At 42.1% G+C, this 20,813-nt stretch overlaps 1 protein-coding gene across 1 annotated transcript in view; it reads right to left on the reverse strand.

The window, feature by feature from the left end:
- lingo3a (leucine rich repeat and Ig domain containing 3a) overlaps positions 1-20,495 on the reverse strand; it is a 34,786-nt gene extending 14,291 nt beyond the window's left edge. The window contains exon 1 of the mRNA XM_069694966.1: positions 19,915-20,495. The gene's annotated coding sequence lies outside the window, so the exon portion shown is untranslated. The remainder of the gene's footprint in view (positions 1-19,914) is intronic.
- Between the last annotated feature and the right edge of the window lie 318 nt (positions 20,496-20,813).

A 20,813-nucleotide genomic window follows, 5' to 3' on the forward strand; every position in this document is an offset into this window, starting at 1 on the left:
TATTGGGGTTCCTACGCAAACACTCCCATGCGATCTGAGCCCTCTGAGCGCAGTCATTTTGAGTTAACACAAAGGGATCTGTGGCTCCAAAGAACATTAAGTTGGATGCCACTCTCTGAGCGGCCACAGGCCATCACTGTAATGCAGGGTGAAACGTCCTCCCACGGCCACGTACACACACACACACACACACACACACACACACACACACACACACACACACACACACACACACACACACACACACACACACACACACACACACACACACACACACACACACACACACACACACAGTGATGCTCGTTGAGGCTCACAGAACAATCAACAGTTTTATCGTATCAACACAACCTGGCACACTTACATCAGCAACGTTCTGTAAGAGTAATTCATTACTGTGCTATTACAGGGGTGGCAGACTTATTTATCCTCTGCTTATTTATTTCATGCCCTCGAGACTTGAGAGCCCAAAGCGAAAATAATAATAATGAATAAATGAATGTTTCCCATCGCACTGATAATTTCTCGATTGATATAAAAGAAAAAAGGATAAGACAGTGGGGACTGATAGCTGCAGTGTGTACGAGTGGAGGCTGGAAAACAGATGGAGTCCAGAGGTGAGTCACACGCTGTATTTCTCTATTATGGAGATCAACAAAACCGCTCTAAACAACATGCAAATAGGAGAGCAGAAAAGAAGAAAGTTTGAAAAGAGAGTGGGAGAGAGAGAAAGAGTGATCTGTTAAACTCGTTGTGTTATAACTGTGCTGCTGGCTCCAGCTTAATACTTAACGAACAGGCATGAGAGGGACTTCAATCCTTTCAACTCTCAGCAAACGAGTGTACTTCCCGATATGTCAAACCTTTCTTTTAAGTCACCCTTCTGAAAGCAATTGTGTTTCTTGTTTAAAAGTGAGTGTGGCGCTCCTTTAATTGGCAGCCATGTCATTCTGGCACTAAACTGGAACAAATAATATGCAGTCATCTGGAACCGTTGAGGGTCTGCTGTTCTTCACTTATGGACGTCACACTGGAACGACGACCAATCGGTCACCCGTCTGTCTTTTCAGCCAGCTTGCTATGTGGACAGGCTGCCACTGGCAGCAAGCCTATTAAATGGCCATCCTCTCTTTAAGCCCCCATGATCAGAGTGTGTCAGTCAACCAGCAGTCGCCCTCCTCCACGAGCCTCTCGGGCTACTTACACGACTTCAGCGGGGATGAGAAGTGACAGACCACCAGGACAGAGAGGACATAATTGGGGAGAACGGACGGATTGTTTGTGCTCAGTGAACAGACCAAAAATGTTCATTTGTCCAAATCTTTTCGGGCAGTTTTTACACAAAATGAAAATGTTATTAGGTCGCTGGCCTGATTGTGTCTGGCAATTACTGATAAGCTGATAGAATAAGAAGATCCAGTCTGAAAGCATCTGGAGCCCGTTTAACGACATTCACATCCCTTGAAAGCTACATCATCAAATACTAAATGTAATGTCTTGGAAACATTAATTTGTGACTCCTAACTTCAGAGGCTGGTTGTCATTTCCTCCGTTTTAATTGTTCAGTATGCATGGCACCTGTTCAACCTATTAATGTACAACACTCTCTTCTGTTTCCATTATGCTGGTGAAATAAAGAGCTGAGGGCAAATATAACACAAACATTTTAACTGTTTTCCCCAACTTACCAATTAAATCAGACAAAGCAGACCTCCATGGTGGTAAATTTGTACAAAGAGTGACAATTCATTGTCTGGCTTCACTGCTTACAGAGAAATAAACTAATACTGGGTCATTTCAGCACAGTTATCCTTTAGAAATATGTAGGAAGTAATACATCACGATGCAGACTCCAATCCCAAGTAAAATTACCCCTCAGGAAATGATGGAAATGTTACAACCTTTGGTCAAAAGTTAATACAAATAATTTTCTCTTGCTCAAATGAATAGCTACCAGCAGCAGAATTTCACTGTGTCCCTTAAAGTTTTTCTCCCAGAGTTGTAAAACTAAAGCTGCTTATCTGCAATACAACAGCCCTTTGCAGTTTGTAGTTGGATAGATGGCAGAGAGACAAGGGCCAGAAAGAGAAAGTCATCAAGAGGTGGAGGTGAGCGTGATCTGTATCTCTCCTGGCATCTATTTCCTGCCTGGCTGGCCTGTCTGCCGTGTCACCAGCCATCGCTTCAACCCAGGCTCTTTCCATGCCAATTGGCTCGGCTCTCCGCCACTCTCACACTGCCTGCCACATCCAGAGAGGACAGGCGGAGATGGGGCATATTAGGCCGGCATCACACATCACACACTTATAGCTTGAGTCGATGCACTTCACATCATCATCACACACACACACACACACGCACACGCACACGCACACACACACACATTTACGTGTTCCAAATTAAAATGGATGAATGCACAGAGATACAGAAACAGACAGACAAGCATGCATATTCACACACACTCACACTGTCCTCAATCTGCAGAGGAATGTGTGTGTGAGTTGTATATTAAAAGGTTAGTGTCTTGGGGACACTGACCTTTACAAAGTCCTTCTGTTTACAACATCTCTGAATGGAGAGCAGCTAAAGATCAAGTTGTAGCAGAGGAGGAGATTTCTACAGCACGTCAAATAACTGCAAAAGATGTAAACTCTCATTCTATATTCTGACTCCTCGTTTCTTGCCTTTTTCCCTCAGGTTTGAGAGACTTGTGGAAGCATCATAAGGCAAAATCTGCTGGAGCCTGCTCTAATCCTTCTTGAAGCCCGGAGGCTCTCCATGTCCTTGTCATTGGCTTCATTAAAAGGATCCCTGTCCTTCCTATTCCCTTTCACTGCCTGCTCATCAACAGGGCCAATTACAGCCGGTTATCAGGAGTTAACAAGTATCCGAGAGGGGTCACACATTCACTGCAGTTTCCTGTTCCTTGCAGATGGAAAGTGAGTGTAAGAGGCAATTCCTCTCATGTAAGAAGGAGCATACAACGTGTAACTATATACAGTGCATTGAGCATCCATAGAGCTTAATTTCTTAAACTTTTTACCTGATTGGCGAGGTTCGAGTTTCAGGTGGCAATCTAATACTACCCTGGAGGTCCCTTGATACAGAAGTCTGACTAGCAGTGCGAGTCAGCGAGGGAGCCAAGGCAGCATTGTACAAATTGAAAGTAATCCTCAGGCCTGGCCGGCAGGGCCACTGGATTCACATCTATTCATAATTTATCACTCTACAGCAGTGAGGTGGAGAAAAAGTTCTGTCCATGTAATAAACCAAGAAGAGACATCTCTGAAAGGCACTGATGTTATCAGGCAGATCAGCCTCCGCGCTGCTGAAGGTCCCGAGTGAAAACGGCACTTGTTATAAGCAGAAAGACAGACGGAGCAGATAGCTGCGAGTCAGCGGAGTTCACATCATATTAGATCCTACTGCTGTCCATCCACAATGTTCAAGAGGAGACTAGCTGACTGAGCCACTGTCAGTTTAACATAAACTGTCAAAAGCCTCATTAGAAAAGCTTCCACATATCACTCACTGAGACTTTTATAACTGAGACACTGGTTTTCCTCCATTTGGAGCAATTTAAGCTTTCACCCACATGTCTACAAAGCATTCAAACTGCTCAGTCCTCTGGCAAGTGCAATCACCAAAACCAGATGGAGAGACAGGAATAACCACTAAACCTTTTTGATTGATATTGTGAACTTGTTGGTTAATGGTAAGTCCAATATTCACTCCTTCAGATTTGTTTTTAGTTTCCTCTGACTTGGAAGTAAAATAATTGACTCTTTAGCTGCTAAACGCTAAAGCTATTCAATAAATTTGCTTGCCTCTTTGTTGGGTGCAATGATCAAGAACAAACTAAAAAGCTCAGTCAGATTCAGAGAAAGTGCAGACTTACGTTATAATTCCCTGTGGGAATTTTACTTTATTGCTGATCATTTAATACCTTGTTAATGTAAAAACAGTCATAGCAGCTTAATCCCTTTCGTCCCTGTACACTCAGCATGATCAAATGACTTTATCTCAATATATCCTGGAAATGTCACTTTTATGTGGCTGCGTCTGTGAAAACTAGAAACAAATTGAGTCATTTATCATATTTCAAATTAGATCTTAACCACAAACATAACTGGGGCTGGAACTATAACTCATTCATAAAACACAGGAAGTCCTTTAGCAGCTTGATACTAAAAATTTTCGAAGACAGTGACAGCAGTTCAAGATGATCGATGATGACAGACAGCTCACGGATCACAGTTCGTCAGCTCTTATCAAATATAACAGACATAAAATGACTCGTAAAATTTTAAACAAGTTCATGAAAGAAGAGAAAACCTCGGACACCAAGAAGATATACTTAGTACATTCAAGGGGAGTTGGTAAGGACTTCTCCTTGAATGTTCACAAGTACAAAAATTCAGTGAAATGGCCTCATGCTGTAACACGCACAGCTTGTCCTGTGACAACACATACTGTACTCTGTGGAGGTGACTTTGGTTGTCAGGGGTGTTTGCTGGTCCTGCGAAAAAAAGGACCCCTGAAGTTATGACACCAGATGATCTGCAGCTGAGGAGGAAACAGTGAAGGAGGAAACAGTGAAGGAGGAAACAGTGAAGAGGATGAAAAGGTGAAAGATGAAACAGTGAAGAGGATGAAACGGTGAAGGAGGAAACAGTGAAGAGGATGAAACGGTGAAGGAGGAAACAGTGAAGAGGATGAAACGGTGAAGGAGGAAACAGCAAAAGAGGAAACAGCTTCGCTTAAGACTGGAAACGCAAAAAAAAAACCAAAAACTAATTCACATGCTACGTATAAAATGTTTAATATACAAAAGCAACAAAGTGCAACTATATGACATTGTGGTTGTGGTTTTTTTTTTAAAGAATCTCACCGTCCCCTCTAGGAGGTTAAAAGAAATAGCACTCTTAAACCATCAATTTAGGTTTTTACACTGTTTGTGTTTCGTCCACGTTTCCAGTCGTTATGTTAGGCTAAGCTAACAAGCTACTGGCTTTATCTTCATATCGAGCATGGGCAATAAGGCAAAGCCTGTTTGGTTAATCTGTTCAAAATGTTAAAAAAATAATGTTAGTTTTTCCACTGGTACATTTATTTTGTTATTTTTGGATGGAGCCAGGCTGCCCCCCCCCCCACCTGTTCAGAGTATTCGCAATAAGCCAAGCTAAATGGCTTTTGCCGTTTGCTTCATATTTATCAGATATAACAACGGTGTAATGGAGCTTGTTTCCAAAAATATCACATTGTTCATTTGAGAAAAAAGTTGGATATGAATGAAGCTAAAATATAATTCGGAAACACTGAAGAGAAAGTGGAAGAGGATGATGGAAAAGAGTCAAAGGTGCAATAGTGTCTTCTGGGAAGGACAGTCTTGCAGGGGAAAGTATTTTACCTCCTTCTTGTTAGAGCTCTGCAACATGTGCTGTGTCAGCTCCTTGCGGACTATTTAATTACATTTTTTTTGTAGTATTGAGGCTGAAACGTGAAATAAAGTATTAAAGCCCTTCAAGAGCAAACATTTACAATTTGAAGCATTCTTCTTTGCCTCATCTATAATGCTGGCTGGCATTCGTGACCTCTTCCTCACTCCTTTTCCTGTTCACTCCTCACTGACTCTGAACTGCACGAGCTCATCATTTTCACCAAAAGCGAAAGGAAAGACTCAATAGTGCTGTGTTGTTATTTTAAGTCATTTCATGTCGTAAGTCTCATTAAATCCCTCCTGCATTGGGCTAAAGGTCTGAAAGAGTCGTCCAGCTTGGTTGCTATTAACTAACATAAATGTTCGCAGTTTCAGTTTTCTGCCAATTTCAACATTTTCTATATTGATATGGTTTCATAGTGCATTGTGGAGGACCAAGCAGAAATAAAACTACTGCTTTAAATATTTTTCCTGTCTCATTCCTGAGAACAGGCCTTCAAATTTGGACACACTCCCAAGGTGTAAGGTAAGCCAGAGTTCCTCCATTTTTTCATTATCATCTCTCAGTAATTGTCTTCTTGCTTCTTTTAATCTTTAAGAAATTACTTACTTGCTCCAGTTTTAGACCTTTAATTTGCACCCAGCAATAAGGCTTCTCGGAAAATCCACAATACCATAGAGTATAAAAACACGTCTCTCCCTCTTGTCTTTCTTCCATGGCTATAATAAATGAAATATAAACCAGCATTGTAAAAACAAGATTGTTGCCTGTCAACCTGTTTTTCAAAAAGAAAAATATATCAATATTCGTGACATTTAGACAGTGGTTATCTGTCAAATTGTGTCCTAGAAATGCAGAAAAACACTAGAATGGACTCATTTTTCAATAACATGTCAAACACGAGCAGATAAATCTTGCACAGAAATGTCATTTCTGATAAAATAGGGCACATGTGACATCAAAGTCTTGCGATGGAGCATCAAGGTGAAAATAGCAAAATCCACAAGTGTCCCTAACCAGTAATTATCCCTGTCTGACAGAGTCTGGTCTGGGATTACGGCACAATTACACACTGATGAAATGTACTGGGCAATACAGCTCTGTCTATGTTATGGCCTGTTGTCCATATTTCAGCTGAGCCTGTTTGTATGGCCTACTTCACTATCCCACCCTCTAATCCTGTGCCGTTAGGAACCGCCACTATGCCCGGTCCACTTGCTATCTCTCCATTACTCAGCTTTAATCTCGCTGCAGCCAAGACAGGGTCTGGGATTCTGGTGTAATTATCCAAGAGTGTTAATTACAGGAACAATTTTGAGGCAATTATCGGATCTCAAGCAATCATTCAGGCTGGAACTGATTCTACTCTTGTGGCACAGAGACACAAAAAGAGTCTCATAACAGCAAATTGTTGATTAGTCTTCAAATTTCTACATCACGTTCGGCGCTCTGCAGTCACACAAATCACTGCACAAAATCTGTGGAGATAGTCATTTGTTAAGCCACAAAATTATAAAATCATCCCTTATTTCCTCTTTGTTAAGTAATTTAATTCATGAGGAAATATTATGTTAGTTTTGTGTGGGAAGCAGCTCCTGTTTATAGCTTTGAGCTGAAGTAGCAGAAGAAATAGATTCTGCATTTGTGCCATGTCTTCTGCGAGATTAGCTAATTCGACAACAAGCCTCTTGTTAAAAGAAGTCAAGCATTTGAAGAGAGGAAGGAAGGAGAGGGCAGAAAAGAGAAGTATGTATAAAGGTACTGACCATGTAAAAAACAAAAACAACAAAGGATTCAACAAAAGGAAGAGAAACAAAAGATTAGAGAGCAGGGATGCCTTCAACCAGACAGAAGAAAGCAGTAGAGTATGCAAAATGAAATTATAAATAGAAATGAAAGAAGTACAGAGGGTATTTTTTTATTTTTATTTACAGCATGACAGATGAAAACAGAAAGCAGAGATGTGGGATGGCTTAGGGAAGGTGATGAGGGATTATACATCCTGACAGAGCCATGGAAGAAAGACAGCCTTAGAAATGGATTTGTCAAAAGTGAGGCACTTCAGAGTAACATGGTCTGTAACTGTGAGTGTGTGCGTGTGAGAGTGTGTGTGTGATCAGTTGGGTGGTTGACAGCCACACTCTCTTATCTCTCTGGTGTAAATCTCAACTCGAGAGATTCCATCACCGAGTGTGCTGCTGCTGCTGCTGCTACTGCAGCTGTCCATGCAACAGCTCTCACTAATAGGAGTGCCTAATAGTGCACATGTATGCTGACAGTGAACGTGTAAACACGGGCACATGAATTCTGCTAAATGCAAGAAAAACAAAAAAAACACACACACTTGAAGATGAGGCTCTGCAGGGAGTTAACAGTGAACCGTGGCAAATGACACAAGTTGTCAACTCCTTGATAAGACTTAGTGAGACAATACAGAAGGAAGGTGGAGGAAGGAGGAGCAAGAGCAGATTGAAGATGAAGAGAGGGAGGAGAGCGTGACTCAGCTGCTCTCCCTAAAGGCCTCCGGGGGGAAGAGAGGGGAAAGAGGGATGAAGAGGCTCATGCTCACTCTGCTCTTGACAGAGTCATCTCAGATTTTCAGCTTGTGAAATGAAAACGAAACCAAGATAGAGACTCAAATAACTCTTTAGGGGGAGATTCACTCCAAAGCAAACAGCCAAATGTCCACGATTCAAGCGTGAGGGGTGAGCCATCAGTGTCCTTCCAGGGGATCACCGTGCCACGGCATCTCACCAATCAGGTCTGAGGCGGATTACGCCATTGTGGCCTTTCATCTGGCATGCGAAGGGGTTTCTTCAAAGTCTCTAGGTATAGCTACGGGCACCAGATAATTGGGCCCTGCCTGCACATTAAACATAGATCTGTTTTGACATCACACAGGAACTCAGCATTGGATGTACTGGGATGAAACAGCATGCTGGAGAGAGTAAGAAGCACACACTGCACCGCAAAAAAAACCCACAAAAAAAACAGAAAAAACCTCCATGCAAACAGACACAACCGCAGCTGCAGTCTGACACGTACAAATTATTCACAGGCTCTTTTGAAACTGTTTACTCTGACATGCCGACGCTACCTTCTACACACTGATACGGTCAGGAGATCCACTGAAAGTGGTTCAGATGAGGTGGTTCATTGTGAGACAAAAGCGAGATGGGTGAAAAGAAAATCCTTTGAAAGATAGTTACGATATGCGTGTATACAATGAAGGACAGAGGGAAGCAGGCAGGATGTCTTTGAAGGAGAGGAGGTATGCTGTCATACAGGCCGACTCAAGCGGGCAAGCCGAACCCTGATTCTGTGATCAATTTTGAAGAAATGAATGAAAAAGATGAATAATTCATCAGAAACCGATGACAGGCTTGTGAAGACGAGTAGAGCGACAGCCCCATGCCACATCGTCTCTCTGTGACTCTTCTGCCTCCCATGATAAATTCATACCATCCCCCTGATGTCCTGAAGCGGCTTGTCCTCTTCACCTCAAAGTGTGGCAAACAGCAGAGATCAGAAAGTACACCTGTCAAACTGGGAAAGTGCGACGGGAGGGCATTAAATAGACACAGACGTGTTTACATCGGCGTGTGCACAGTCGCATGTGGAAATATTTTTAGCCACATAGATCTACAGATTGGGCTCCATACTGACAAACAACCCTATACTTCTCAGAAGCAGCATGCAATCTGCCTCCACATATAAAAATGGAACAAGCACACAAAGTGTTCCAGCTTTTCTAAGAGCAGATTTTAGCCTCTATACAGTAATGGCCTAAACAACAGAAGAGAAACTCGTCACAGCTGTGAGTCCGTTCAAAGCAAAGATCCTCAGCAGACTATTCTGATCAAACACTTCTGACAGGCAAACCCAATCTGTATGTTCCCAAAGAGAACGGGAGGAAGACGAGAGGAAGAAGGCGAGCGAGGAAGGGGAACTGCAGCCTGTTAAGTACGATCTCATCACACCCATCTGTCACAGTTGCACATGGACATATACAGCTGCAGACGTATTAGTTCAAATCATGCAGAAACAAAACAAGGGAGAGATTTTCTTATGAGCTTTGACATCTTTTAAAATGACAGGCTGTGAAAAACATATCGCCTAAAATATATTGTCCCTCTCTTTGGACTGAGACTCACTTCGTACATGGTACAAGCACAAACAAAAATAATGTAATTACATTTTACTCATTATCTTATCGTCAAATAATTGAGATACACACCCTGTAAATAAAATCATTAGTATCGTCTTTAATTTTCATCAGGGCACTAAGCTGTTGAGTTCAGTATTTTTACGATGTGATACTTCTGTTTCAAAGTAAAAGGTCACATTGAGATACAAAACCAGCACAAATTAACATCTCTGTAATTAAGTCATGTATTACACTCTTTGTCAGCGGGCACGTGGTCTTCTCACCTTCAAGCTATGAGCTCTAAAGCACCAATGAAGACGACAACAGGACACGATGTAACCGTCACATCATTAAGATATAATAATGTAATAACTGTGGTGATCAAAATCACAAGCTATGAAGCCTTTTGAATGCCTTCAGCAAACAGTAGTTAGCTAGTGTATGTAGTCTTTCAGGTAGTGTTGCACTAAAAATTTAGTGAATCTCCATTTAGTGACTAAATGGAGATTCTAGCAATGAAATGACTGTATGCAGCAGTAGCCTGAGCAAAAACACAAATCAAGGGCAAATTAAAAAAAATACATAAAGTTACCCATTTTTCTTTTAAAAGACTCTCTCTAGATATCATTCAAATTTCCTCCGCGAAATTTGCAGGGGTCGTTGCTTCAAGGGATAGTCCCACATTTTGGGAAAAAGGCTTATTCTCTTCCTTCATGAGAAAACTGGTAGTGCGCAAAATACTGAATGTAGCTACAGGCAGCACCCAGTTAGTTCAGCCTAAAGACTGAAAATAGGGTGAGCTCGGCTTTTTCCAACCATGAAGGCAAACAACTGGAGACTTCAGGAAATTATTGCTCCCAGGAAAGAAATAGTCTGACTAGTGCTTTACACTGTGTGAGGCTGCACATTTTTACATTTAGAGGTGCTGGTAAGTGGATTTTGTTACCCTTGGAAAGAGCCAAGGTAGTTATATCAACCTGTTTCCAGCCTTTAATCTAATCTAAGCTAACTCGCTATTGGATATTGACTTATATATTTGACCTTCTTGTCTGTTTGTCAGACAACGGAAAAACTACCAGTCCGATTTCCATGGAATTCTGTGGAAGGGTGAAACTAGGGACAAGGAAGAACACGTACACTTTTGGGGCAGATCCGCAAATGATCTTTTACCAAACATATTACCCATTTGGCAACTAAATACAATAAAATCCGGTCGATGTAAATAAAGTTCAGCAGTGACAAAACACAGGCCTTTCTAGACATACAATGACTCCTCACTATCCATGTTCATGTACCCTGGTACAATTATAACTTCACTACTACTGTAAATATATCCAGACATACAGTATATAGTGGTTGTCGCTTCAGATTTACAAATGACAAAAGAGTGGACTAAGGGCCTTGGCAGAGGTCTGTGCTCTTCTAGTTTAAATAGAGAAGATGACTGACTTTGAATCACACATGGACATGGTTTAAATCCCAGTTCATACTCATCTCTATTCTTGTCTCTGCAGGAAGCAAAGCAAAGTGACAGATGCACGCTTGAAAAAAATTTAGAAGCAAAAAAGCAACACAAAACAAAAACACAGAAGTCAACTGAAGCGAAGATAAATGGAAAGCGCAGCCTGACTGAGCAGTTCATTCTCACCCCTCTGTTTCCACTGATCTCCACTTCAGGAAAATGTTGTGATCAACTGATTATCTGATTTATGTTCAGCAGCTTAAAAGGAGATAAAATGGGGCTTTAGTTCTGACAGTGTGATCCACAGAGCAGACAGAGAGGAGAATTGGAGGTTATGGACTAATATGAAGATGCAAAGAGGCATGAGTGTTTAATCCTCATTTATACAGACGGTTCACTGGGATATTTAAAATAGGTTTAACAGGTTCAAAGACCAATTTCTTAATGAGGATGAGTAAGGGAGGCAAAGAGTACTTGAAAGAGCTCCACAAACCAAAACAGATGTAAATCTCATGTGCAGGAGTGTTCTTTTTTTTTTGTGCTCAACTAATCTTGATCTGAAAGCGTCATCATCATCCCACAAACGGCTGAGTGCTTCGGAGATCAGCTGACTCAAACACACTGTTAACTGTTGTGGACGACAGGACCCATTTGAAGAATGATTAATGAATCCACTGCTTAATACCCTTGCACAGTGTTAATTGTGCCTGACCACAACACATAGAGTTGAAGTCATTAAGAGGTTCAGGACTGAGGGGACACCACGACAAAACAATGTTATTTTTGTTCATCAACCCCTTAAAAATCAATTAGAATAGGCTGTCATTGGACAAGTGTGTGCATATGTGCATGACTGCTTAAAGATATAAATACAGGCCTCTGAGTTTAATTAGCTATTCTGTTCTAATCACAAGATATTTCCTTATAAATGGCACAAAGCACGAGAGGATTGAGGCAAGGAATAATGGAAAATGGGATGTGTGTGTGTGTGTGTGTGTGTGTGTGTGTGTGTGTGTGTGTGTGTGTGTGTGTGTGTGTGTGTGTGTGTGTGTGTGTGTGTGTGTGTGTGTGTGTGTGTGTGTGTGTGTGTGTGTATGTGTTGCACCTCAGCCCTCTGGAAACTGTCTTACAACGAAAACACTCTGCATGCCATGTCTTAATCTAATCTTGCTCATGGTTGCATAATTGAAGAGAGCTGATTACAGAGCTATCTCATGTGCGGGGCCCAGGATATGAAAGATGTTTGTAACTTGATTCAACCCACAGGACACAGGTGGCTTGACACAGAGGTTAGAAAGCCACAACTGCAGCAAATGTAGTTAATAACAGAGCTGGAAGGACTGATACCCCTTCAAATATGAAGTAATAATACCTCTGTAGTAGAAAAGGAACATTTACATTTTAATTTTCCATTGATGCATTAAGAGAAACACTGGTTTTGAGAATACGGACAAATGTGAATGCAGTTTATGTTGCAAGGGATTTGGTTGAATCAGATAAAAGGCTAGCTTTATCACAAATTTTGTTCAGAGAGCTGCCATTTCTCACAGCCTGGCATCTATTCTGAGAAGATGAAACATCACTCACAACAGTTGGGAAAAGGAGACAAATATCTCTAAGATTTTACTGTGAGGATGAAAACTGTCTGGATCCCGTCGTGCCTCGTGTTTTCCCTGTGTTGGTGGGCGTGTCTGGTGGTTGTGTGCAGCTCGTTAGGCTCCACCCATCAACTCTGGCCCCTGACACAGTCAATCCTCATCCCACTTATCACCTCAGCAGCATATCTACTCCCGGTACTCCACTCCACTTTGTCAGATCGTTCTGCTTCAGCGTCACAGTTCTGCCTGCCATACTGCTCAAGTCGGCCTTTGTTCTTTGGAGGATTCCCTGCAAGGCCATCTGTACCTCTGCCTGTCTTCCACGATACTCTGCCAGAAGAATAGACTCTGCTCGACCCACTCACCTGGGTTCCCCTCCTGGTCAGCTGGCTGGTAATTCTTCACTCACCTGCAATCTGCCGCTCCTGCCTCAGAGTTACTGCACTCTCCTCCCTGGACTCCAGATCCTCCGGATCTCTGGCTTTACCTGCCAGCCGTCTCTCACCTGCAGATCTCTGGTCCTTGATAGCACCTGTCTGCCTATTCAGCTGCCGAGGAGTAACCTCCGGTGGCTCATCCGAGTTCTCCACTCCCTGCTGGGTCTCCACCTGCGAAGCCAGCCATTGACTCTCTGCTGCTCAGAAGCACCAACTCGCGCCCCGCTGCCCCGCAGCCCTCGCCACTCATATGCTACCGAGTAGCTCGGGCTAAGCCCAGGACTGACTGGACGTTCTGTTCCCCTCACCTCATGGACAATTACCACATCACAACTTGTTTTACAATAAATCTGGTTAAACTTCATTTGTGTTGTGCTTTTGGGTCCGTTTTCCCATCGACACCATAACAGAAAACAACCAGGTTTGTGTTTACAATATTCAAAGCACTAAACAGAGGAAAGGTGATAGCTTATTGAATCAAATTAAATGCAGCTGCAATGCTGTGACCCCTTTGTTATGGATCAAGTGTTGATGTGGTATATGTTTGTGTGTTCGTGAAGATGACATTGGTTGTCCGTCAGGGCTAATAGACTGAATATAACAGTTACACTGCAGTATAAATGCCCTTCGCTCTGGTTTTTGTTTCCTTTAGCTCGCATTTCATCTGATAATCGCTGTCCCTGTATGAATATAGTCTGAAACGCTGAAAGGACAGTTAAGGGTGGAGTGAGAGCTGGTGGCACAATAGGATCTTTCACAGTAGAGTACAGTCTTTTAACATTTAAGTTAATACTGAAATTAATAACTGGCAGTATCAATTATTATTTTTATTAGTTCACTATTTGTTCTTAATATACAATATAATATTATTTATCTGATTGATTGAATTTTCTTTAAATAATAAGATTATTCATGAGAAACTGTAGCCATTACCCACAAGTCAGAGCAGCCTGACCTTAGCAGAAAATTAAAACACTGATCGATTCGTTAAGAGGGTTATAATGACCGATGTTTATGTAGGCAAACTCTAGCAGCTGTAGTAATAATATCAGGAGCAAGGGAGGATGTCAACTGACTAAATATAAGGAGTGACTAGGTCTGTGTATGGAGAAGATTGGGCGTGGTTGGATGGATCTAACATGGATCTTCGTGTCCCATGTTGACTTAATTTAACTTAGGTAACACCCTTTTATTTTTGTAACAAACTCGTATTGTTATTTAACCCAAACCACGATCTTTTCCTAAACCTAACCAAACTGCGACTGTTTTATAATGTTAACCACATGTTTATTATTGTTGCTATGACAATGAGGGTCATCTGTTGCTGGTACTCTCCAAAAATCATGTAGTGCATGCCATTTTGGTAAATGAGCTATTCTGTCTATTAGGTATCAGGACATGTTGATGCTACAGAGGGTGCTGACATATGTCACTTATAATTCATTAATATAATTTATAATTACAAATACACCGATTTTATGATTTTGGTATGATGACGTGTTGAGACCGGACTAATCAATCAGAATTTTTTTTCCTACTTGAAAAATCAATTAGTCAACTCAGCACTAAGAAGTGCTATGCCGTATTAAGTCTTTGGGCTCCCGTTTAAATCATGTTTAATGCTGAAGGAGATGGTAGCGTGCTCAGGAGAGCCCTGGCAGTCGACCTGAATTCCATTTTCTCCAGAAATCTCAGTCATGATGGTCGATCCATACTAAAGAATATTGTTTTATGGCAGTCCAGTCACAGCACTTGAAGCTGCTCGCAGCAATAGAAATACATAAAATGAAATGAGGCTGAGCGTTTGACACGTATATTAACTCCCCAGATGCCCTGCATTTTGTCCCAGAACACCACTCAGAGTTGGAGACATTTTACTGTCTGTTACAACCTACACAGTTGAATTGTTTCAGTTTTGGTTGTTAAAACAGTTTATTTTTTTATTTTATTTGTAGATAAAGCTGGTGTGGAGTGAATGGATCAAACCGGCATACCCTGAGGGGCACCGGGCAAACAAATGTTTTCCATGTAAGAAGCAAAAGATGTGGTTTAATCTCTTAACTCCTCTTAAGTGTGTAACCAATGCCTACCGAAACTCATGAGATTCCGTTGCTTCCCTTTAAGTATTTATGCAATGCTACAGCCATCTCATCATATATTCTTTTACTCAGAGGCCCCAGAAAATATAAAATATGCAGCATTCAAAGAGTAAAAATTTTCTCACCCTATCACTTCCTCTCTGGATCTCATCTGAGCCATGGCTCCAGTCCACCTGAACCAGTTCAGTGAAGGCCCATAGGAACTATCACAAGGCTTAATTGAGGCTGTTTTGTTTAGGGACGGTGTCTCCAAATTACAGATAGAGTGAACTGGATAAAAAAAGCATTCAAAAAGAAAAGTGTAAGCCGGTCGTCCTGGTTTACCTAAATGATAAATGAGGTGATGGGCTTGGATAAGTGCTTGTGCTGAATGATACTGTTACTTTAAATAGATTCTGCAATAAAAAGAAAGGATGCAAGACAAAAAGATTGTAGACATATATATTCTTTGAGTAGACAGTATAGTGCATCTGTATTGTATTGGGTTGATGCATTGCTTTGGCCTTGATTCTGTTGGTTAAAAAAAACATAAGAAAAGGCTCTGTAGTTACTTGTGGCTCCATTAGAGCCATATAAATAAATGACTGCAGTGACAAACTGCAGTATGGAGCACTTCATTACTGCACAGCCTTACTAATTTGTCTAGTGCCTAAGCCCATTTTGCACAGGTCAGATAGCACAATATAGGGGGAAAAAAACCTCTTACATTAGGTTACATATGGCCTCCATTAAGCTCTAGTAAATAACACATAGAAGTCCAATTTCACTAAGTTGTACTAAATGCCATTTAGAGAAATTATTTAAGCGTCATTCACTAATTGACTGCCAACCTGGGACACATGTACCCAAGAGGTATTTCTGCAGCTGTCAAGGAGAATAGAAGGCTACATGTTAATATTGTGGAGCTGCTCAAGCAATTTTAAAATTGTGACCTAAAAGTAATTTATAAACAGTTTAAATAGTTTGTTTTAAGTAATAAATGGATAATTATTCAATATTAGGTGATTCATGAATAAATGGTTGAAAACTATTAGTTAACATGAATACAATTGGATAAATGATTGAAATAGCTAAAAGTGATGGATAGAATCAGTTGAAATATTTGGCTTAACGTAGCTACCTGATGAAATTGTTAAGGCTGATGGAAAAACAGTTTTATAGACTACAGAGAGATGGTTGTGCATTCACGTTGTACCACTCAAAGTGGAAGCAGAACAAACGCAAACCTAAACCAACCAAACCATTGACAGACCTAGCCTGGTATTACCACACCCATTTTCACTGTGTGAATAAAAGGGTCTGGCCACAATCAATTGAGGATTGTATCCAATCCTAATGGGCATAGACCTAGGGTTAATTTTGATACTATTGGAGCAGCCTTTAACTAATCAGCAATGACTACCATATACGGAGAGACTCTACCACTACTGCAACTACATTTAGAACGAAAAATGTTTAACTTCAACATCATTGCACTGAGCCACCAACACTGGTTGTTCATTGGTCCACCCATCAGAGTGGCTGTGGAAACCATAGCTTGTCGATAAAAGTGGAGGTAGCTTCTGGATCTGAAAAATTAAGCCAATTTGAAACTGCTATAAGCTGCAATATCTCCGAGGGCCAAAAGTGATTGGCTCCAAAAAGGCTTCATAAAATCCCGTTCAACTTCTCTTGAAATACAAAGTCAATAAATTTTTCCACAAGTTAAAATTTGATTGTCGACTAAAGTCCCTCCTTCTTAGTAGTTTTCTGACCGTCCATCAGAAAAGAATCCCGTCAGTAATTAGAAAATAGGCCTCAAAAAGCATTATGTTGCGGGCGGAAGGGGGGGGGGGGCTGTTTGATTGACAGGCCTGTGTTGTAATCAGGTCTCAGCTGTAGGTGGGTGGGGCGTAATGTTGTTGGGTTCCCTACCAGATCGAGTCAGATTCTTCACTAGCTCCCCCCCAGCTCGGGCAAGTGTGGTCACCTCTGGCTCCAAAATAGCAAGATGGTGACTGCCGAAATCCGAACTCAAGACTTCGGAATGGCAGTCCACAAACCAATGGTTGACGTCACTATTGGTTGCTGCTTGGTGGAAATGCTAAAACAAACATGGTTTACACATTATAATCAGATTGAATAAAACTGAAGCTAGGAGCAGTGGTCCAGCACAGCCTGGCAATGACATACCAAATGTATGAAAAGAATGATGTAACATCCACTTTTACATCATTTATCCTGTCTGAAATCAATTCAGGAAATTTGAAATCCACAATTACATATATTTTAATCAGTATGTATTTGTGTGTGCATCGAAAAATACATTTGTGAATCTTTCTGTGTGCATTTGTGAATTATGAGACAGCTCTAACACCATACAATCATGTTTGGAAATAAAATGTCTTGTAAGGCCAAGATTCTCTCTAAACTCTGCATTAAGGTTGCAGGCCCATCTGAACGCCTATAATGGCATTACAGTAGTCTGCGACTGGGAGGAAGGCCAGCACACACAGGCCCGCGATCGTTCCAGCTGGACATCTTAGTGGCAACAGCTGACATATCAGCATGCCTGCAGGTATCGGACAGCCACTCTCAGGAGCACTCTGTCCTCTTCCTCCACCGCTGTTTCCCTCCTTCCTTCTCCTCGCCGTAAGAGCAGCAATGCCCTCATCTTGCTGACAGCGTGTGCATCCCTGCTTTACTGCCCTCATAAATACTCCAGAGTTGCATACAATGGGGCCCAGCATTGGCAGTGTTAAACTGAGGTAATGTCACTATTGAGCTCGGATGACAGCTTTATGTGCGACCGAAAGGATCAAAATGAGAAGGTAAGTGTAGGCGTAGTAACGGACAAGACTAACAGGCCCAATCCAACAATGCCTTCTGAAAGACATATAGACCCGTCAGCAGACTTTTCATTACTGACACATAAATCTGTCAAATAAGGAGGCTAAGTGGCACCTTGGGTACCATTAAGTGCTGTTGCATAAATGCATTCACTTCACTGCGGGTTTTTCCTTTTGATTTTTAGACAGCAAACTCTCAAAAAGCTTGTAGAAATCCATGATAAGACACATGATGGGAAATATACAGTCTAGAAATATAGAATGCACTTATGATGCACTTTTAGCAGACAAAGCACTTCTCAACGTGCTGCTCATTGATCTATTGCCTCACACACCAACAGCAGCCAATCTGGCCATCACAAACAATTCGAGGTTCAGTTGTTCAAGGACGCTTAAACAAGACGCTGACTGAGCAAACAATTAAAAGACAACCTGCTTTAACTCCAGAGCAACTTAATCCGCAAAACTAGACGTAGAATTTCTCTCATGAATTTTGGGTGCCCATTGTGCCTAACAAGCACAATGTTTTCACAGGAAATGAGTCTGAGAAGGTTAGTTGGATGGTCAGCAAACCTCAATCTTCAGTCACAGCACACAAGAGGCAGGCAACATGGTGCAGATGGTGAAATGTAGCGTTTTTGACAGTTCCTTAAAAATGTGCCAGCAAAGAAAAAATGAAAAGATGCCAATTTTACTAAGTCTTTGATTCTCTACACTGCCGTTTAGCACTGAGTAATTAATCGGGACAGGCATGCAGTGACTTTGGTAGAAATGTTAAAGGGGCCCAGTGGCAGAACGCATGAATCAATACGCTAAAAGTGCCTCCTGCCGCTGAGATGTGGAAGTCAGGGTGTGAAAACATGGTTGCCTGAGGGGTGTAAGGCATCGATTTGAGTCCCTCCATGGACATTTGTTGCATGTCATTGTCCTCCTGTCATCGCTCTGTGAACTTTCGAATAAAGAAACAAACAAACGGACCCATAAAATACCGCACGAAACCGATGGAAAGATGTGGGCATCATCAAATGCACAGCAGGTGTATTAAAAATAGAAAATCAACGTGCACTTTTATAGTTTGCAGCTAATTACATTATACTGTATGATAGAATTGCTGGGACAGGGTTAAATCACGGCCAATGACAGGCGAGGAATGAGATTAAAGTAAAACTGCAATCAGGCCTTCCGTAGAATAATCATCTGATTTGTAGAGGCTGAACAGAAGTGAACAGAGGCACAGTAAAGGCAGGAACAGAGCTGGGAGAGGGCTGAGCAAACAGACAGAGGCTTAGATATGTCATTGGGACGACAGGCACTGAGCATCCCTCACACTGAGATGACTGCAGGGATCGATCAAAGGCTGCCTTCCCATTCCTACCCCACGTTTAGATCATTAAAACCTACTTGAGAACTGGTACCCAAAGACGCACGCACAAACAGAGTGTCTGTGCCTGCACGGTTACACAAGCATCTCAACGGTGACAATAGAAAAGCACAGGCAGTGTGAGATAATAATACCAGATGTCCATCTGAGTTAGAGAGTAAATCGATCAGCCGGGACTGCACCATGACAGTGTGAGAAGAGGTTGATGGGATAAACTAGTGTCATGACGATCACGGGGTGAAGCTCACACTCATCAGGTCCTCTGTTTCTGTGACAGTTAAATAGCAAACTGGACACGTAAGATTAAAAAAAAATATGGTTTCTTTGTGTGGTTATGGATCACAGAGATATGTGTATAAATATCCAACAGCAAATCAAGTGAACCACAGAAGAGTGCGTGAGAGTGTGTGTGTGTGTGTGTGTGTGTGTGTGTGTGTGTGTGTGTGTGTGTGTGTGTGTGTGTGTGTGTGTGTGTGTGTGTGTGTGTGTGGTGTGTCGGAGAAGATGGGAAGTTGACTCACCCAGGACTAGAACTTGCACTGTGCTTCTGCCACATCTACAAGCCCGGAAGTGCCCTGGTCACTGCTGTCCGTCTGCTATGGCTGGGTTTGTGCAGGATGATGTTGCTCCTCCAGCCTCTCTCCAGACAGTGAGCTTCCTCCTCCTACTCCTCCTCTTCCTCCAGCAGCAGCAGCAGCGGCGGTGGCAGCAACAGCAGCTGGACTGGAGAGCATTCACTCACCTTCCCTCCCCTCTCTCTGCGCTTCCCACCACTGCTGTTGAATTATCTACCGCCTCCCAAATGAAGTCCCCGGCTCTCCTCTCTCCTGTCCTTTGTGCTGTGAAGGCAGCAGGAGCTCCTCTCCCAGCGGGCTCTCAGCTCTGTGTTTTGGGGAAGCGGTGAGGGCTGCCACCGGCAGCGGCAGGCAGCTCGGACTGATGGTGCTCTGGTTATTGGATTGCATGTGTATGAGTGTCCTGGCATTTGCGTGTGGGGGATACAGTGTGTGTGTTTGTTTGAAAGAAGACCCGGCTGCTGTTCATTGGGGCTCATCTGCGCTGTTGCCGCTCTCTCTCTCCCTCTTTCTGTCTCTCTCTCTCTCTCGTACTCGGGCTGTCTTTGTGCTGCATTCACGTCCTGTGGGAGAAAAACGGAAGAAGAGCTCCCTGCTAAAAAAAATTCAGCCCATTTCATCCTTCAGTGCGTAGGTAGACTGTAGCCCACTCACAATTTTCCGTCGGGACAGCAAGATTTGTATGGAAATCCATGAGAGACCAAATTAAATAAATCAGACATTGGATATGATAAATAAAATGAAAGGTAAAAATGATCCAAACGCAATTAGGCTAGAAATAAATTGACTTCATTATCAAGAGACCCTATTTTGTTTTCTTTGACAATATTATATTTGTATTCTCC

Source organism: Brachyistius frenatus, unplaced genomic scaffold, assembly GCF_029030835.1.
Source record: "Brachyistius frenatus isolate BFR_SWC_R1_liver_20210118 unplaced genomic scaffold, ASM2903083v1 Contig_18, whole genome shotgun sequence".
Classification (NCBI taxonomy): Eukaryota; Metazoa; Chordata; class Actinopteri; family Embiotocidae; genus Brachyistius; species Brachyistius frenatus.